The 4,499-nt window shown below is 37.5% G+C and overlaps 1 non-coding gene across 1 annotated transcript; it reads right to left on the reverse strand.

The window, feature by feature from the left end:
• Nucleotides 1-1,354: 1,354 nt before the first annotated feature.
• On the reverse strand, nt 1,355-1,486 carry LOC118997240 (small nucleolar RNA SNORA9). The gene has a single exon (XR_005068638.1). It is a non-coding gene; the product is annotated as a small nucleolar RNA SNORA9 (small nucleolar RNA).
• Nucleotides 1,487-4,499: the final 3,013 nt, after the last annotated feature.

Genomic DNA, 4,499 nt, shown 5'->3' on the forward strand with positions numbered 1-4,499 from the left:
TTACTGTAAAAGACAGCTTCAATTCAATTTCCCACATTTTTTTTTTCTGGGAGAGAGCTCTCCTACCCAGATTCCACCATTCTGGTCTGGTTTCCTTGTTCTTTAGTGCATCGAAACCCCCATGGAGGGCTCACAAGCATGATCAGAGAACTCAAGGTATTTCTTGACTCTAGGAAGCAGCCACCAGTTCTGTAGGTCTGATTCCTAAGCAAGCCACTTTGACACAAGGGGGAACTGATAGCATCTCCTTAAAATAAACAAACTAACATACTACATTACCATTATGAGTAAACATTGTTGGAAGTGTATATTGAATTAAATTTTAACTTAAGCTCCGTGCCTCTCTGGCCTATTAGCTCTAGGCTCACTTTAGATTCAAAATGTGTGAATCCAATAAAGTACATATGCTTAGGAAAATAGAAGTCATTTGCACTTGGGTTGACAATATCTTCTCTTTTAGTTTCTCTTTCAGCTGTCCTCCACCTCCCTTCCAATCACTTATTCAAACAGAAATGGTTATACCACAACCAATTCTGTACCCAGCGGTTTTTTGGTTGGAAGATTGTAAAGCAATTTCTCACCTCTGGAGATTATTCAATAATTTCTCTCTATATAAATATTGGCTTATTTTCAAGATTTTCCACAGGATATTAGTTTATTTATATCACCCCTTTACTTTTATCTTGCAGCTGAAATATTAATTCTACTAGCTTCCAGTTCAAGGAGTCCCTATTATGATTGAAATTTATCCCTAAGGACAAATCATAGAAGATGAAGGTGTCTCCATGAAGATGGAGACACATAAAGATGTCTCCAGTTTAATCTAGCTGATAAAATAAGGGTCACCTTTTCAGCTAGGGTTGTGAGGAAAAAGAAAATCATAGAAATTAAGGGAAGACTGACTCCCATTATAGATTCAGTAAATATGGGCTAGGTTTCTACATTGGTAAACAGGCTCATAAGTGCACCTGAAATTGAAGCCATGGTGATGGAAGAGGACAGTGAGGGCAAAAATGACTTCTGAGAATCTTTTCTTTGGTCCTTTTCCTTTTGGGATTATTCTTTTCTCTCAGAGTTTCTCAGTAGAAGGTAAGTAATGTGAAGACAAGTGTCCTTTCTACAATTCGCTTTCTCATTTCTGTGTTTATGTCCTGAAGATGGATGTCTTAGAGGGGTTGGATGTCTTAGGAAACCTTCTCCAGACCTCAGAAATACATACTCTCTTTATTTTGCATTCTCCTTTAGGTTCATATTCTTTTTCTTTTCCTTTCTACTGAAGTGAGAAGAATTCAATAACTAAAATTACTGGAGGCTACGGACCAAATAAACAGTATTATTACTATTTCTTTTTTGTGACTGTCTGAAATTTCTATAACGTAGCCCTGGATGCAGCAGGGCCAGGGCTCAAACCGTTTCAGAATGTTCTTGCAAGCACTGTAGGAATGCAGAGGGTCATTCCAGACCCAAGCATGCTGGAGGTTTGCAGAACATTATTTTAATTTACAACCTAGGCCAAAGTGGCTGAAAGAATCTATGTTGCTTGTGAACATTATTTTAATTTACAACCTAGGCCAAAGTGGCTGAAAGAATCTATGTTGCTTGTGTGCAATGCAAATTAAAGCAATTTTGCCAGGCTTTATTCTCTCCTGGCCTGTGCTTCCCTCCAAGTCTGTGGATGTCATAACTTGCATGAAGTTAAGGTCCTTAAGGATTTGCTTCCAATCCCTATGCTTTGAAAACATTTTTCTTCCAATTCTAATTAGAATTAGAACCACCACCCACTACCTTGCTCTCTCTTCTGCAACCCTGTAGAAGCTAGGTCATCAGAACCTTTCATGTTGGCATATCATAAAACCATGTATTACTGATTTAGCATTTAATTGTGTCCATGAACAAAAAAACATGAGGCTGTAATTACAAGACTTTGGAAGTTCTGTTTTAGGTATTCTGGAACCATTTAGGATGTGGGGTAGTGTGCTCTAACCTGGATGTCCACAGCGAGGGGCAGGGCTGCTCCAAATCCCATTCCCTTGACTGTCACTTGTGCAGTGGATGGTGCTCTCCCCACTGAGGATGAAGGTCGTCCCTCTGTCTGTGTGGGGGTCACATGTGTAAGTTACTTCTTTTCCATAAGGAAAGACTTCCAGAGGTTTTCCTGTGTGTCTTCCATTATGGATATCTGGTGGATTTGGACATAAGATCTCTGGAAAGAAGGCAAAGGCTGTAAGCTTCATTGAGGAGTTTTCTCCAGAGGTATTCCACAGTCATAGGGTATTAGAGTTTAGGGTGCTATCTAAAAAACATTTATGACAGTACGTCTTTGGTGTAGGCCTTTGATGAGATGAGACAAATGAAATAAGATCTCACTGTCATTTTTTATTGAAAAAGTACCAAAAAAATGGGCTTATCTTGAATCTTCCTGATAGTTAAGCCTTCTAGATAATAAAACTTGACACACTTAAATTAAGTTCCAAAACTTAAAAAAATCCCTTTGAAATTTAACTCATTCAAGTACTTAATAAATATTAGTTGAGCAGTTATTCTGTGCCAGCCACTTATCAAGGCCCTGGGATGCAGCATAATAAAGTCATTGTCCTCCAAGGAGCTTCATTCTGGAGAAGTATTGCTACAATGTCCCCATGTGTACTAATCATCCTAAAGACATGAAACTCTTCCTTCATAATTATACTGGCCATCAATGTTGATTATGACAGCCTGCTGACACAATGAATAGAAGCACATTTGGCCATTGTGATCATTCTAAGCCATTCAGAATGCTTTCTTTTTTTTAAATGTATGAATCTGTTTACCATTTAATTTTGTTCTTTACTTTTGGCAAAACTTCGAATAGTTACTGCTCTCTAGTATTTGCTTGTCTGTTTAAAACAGTTTTCTCCTGAGTTCTAATTGGCATTTCTAACTAGCCTTAGGGTTTGGAGGAAGCTACTTCAACTAGCAAGAGTCATGAACAATAAGAAAGAGAGTTCAGTCAATAAGTGAGTTCTAATACATGTCACTAGGCCAGCCACTTATTATGTCTCATCAAGAAACATGGGGTTTCATGGATAGCAGACATCTACATGTAAACTATTCTCATGTTTTACTATAGAAAGTACATTTGATGTCTGAGTATATTTCTAGAAAAATCAACATGGTAATAATATTTTATATATACATATATGTGGGTATATATATTCTAATTTTTAATACCAAAAGAGAAAGCAAAGTCTTGTCTTCTATTAGGCAACATGTAAATGGGTAGAATGGAAGAACTTGGTATTGACATTACACATTGGAGAATTATTTATCAGCTTATTACTTCTGAATCATGCAACATAATTTATTTAAGTACACATTTTGAGAGTACAAGGAGTCTTAAAGTGTTTACCCTATGAAATGTTGCTCCTGACTTTCCCTTCATTCTCTCATTTCTCTCATCTATCACATCCATAGCACTTATTTGTTCATTGTATTTCCTGATCATCTGCCCACTTGGGTATAAATAATATGGGGAGAGGGAATTAACTGGTTCACTGGTATAACACCAGTGCTGAGAAGATTATCAAGTACATAGTATGTACTCACTTAATAGCTGTGGGAATAAATGAATTTTTTAAAAGAAACAGACTCATAGATAGAGAATGGGTTGACAGTTCTGGGCAGTGGGTGGGGAGTAAAAGGATTGGGCTAAAAAAAAAAAACTTATGAAGGATGACAACAGTGTGATGATTGCCGGGGTCCAGGGGCTGGATGAAGGTGGAAAAGCATTAGGGGGAATAAATAGAAATAAAAATACGATAAAAAAAAGAACCATTAAAACAGAAAAATGAAAGTAATGATACGCGTCTAAAGTGAAAAAATGTCCTATATTTATATGTTAGAAGACAAAAAAATTTAGAATGGTTGCATCCTGATGGTAAAAAAAAATGAAAAAGAAAGAATTAGAAAAGTAAGAAAGAAAACATTCACCAAAGCTTCACATGATTTAACCTCTCCTGAACTAAAGGGGAACTAAGATATATCACATAGAACAAAGAATTCAAAATGACACAGAGAGAAAATGCTTCCCCAAACTCATGGTGCCCAGCCAAGTGCATCACAACAAATTGATCACAGATAAATACTAGTAAAGTCAGCAACTAGTTCACAATAATTCAGATGCAAAACAGAAGACCATGCAGGGGTGGCTGTAGGTCAAAATACTAACCAGGTTAAAGGGAGAAATTGTCCTAAAGTACTTTTCCTTCTACTCACGTTCACACACAGGGACACTGCTATTCCAAAGGCTTTCCATTCCAGCCAAGACACAATGACTAGCAGAACTGCCTTTTAGACGGAATCTAAAGAAGAGGAAGGTAATGAATAGGTGAGCTGGATTAGCCAAAACGCCATTCAGTTTGCCAAAACTCTAAGCATCTGAAACCAACAGGTGGCAGAGGTTTGGAGGCCACTCCAGTCTGGACAGATCACAGCCTCCAGGAGCAGGAGAGAACAGTAAA

Source organism: Sturnira hondurensis, unplaced genomic scaffold, assembly GCF_014824575.4.
Source record: "Sturnira hondurensis isolate 20B ecotype Veracruz unplaced genomic scaffold, ASM1482457v3 Scaffold0012765, whole genome shotgun sequence".
In the NCBI taxonomy this organism is placed as follows: domain Eukaryota; kingdom Metazoa; phylum Chordata; class Mammalia; order Chiroptera; family Phyllostomidae; genus Sturnira; species Sturnira hondurensis.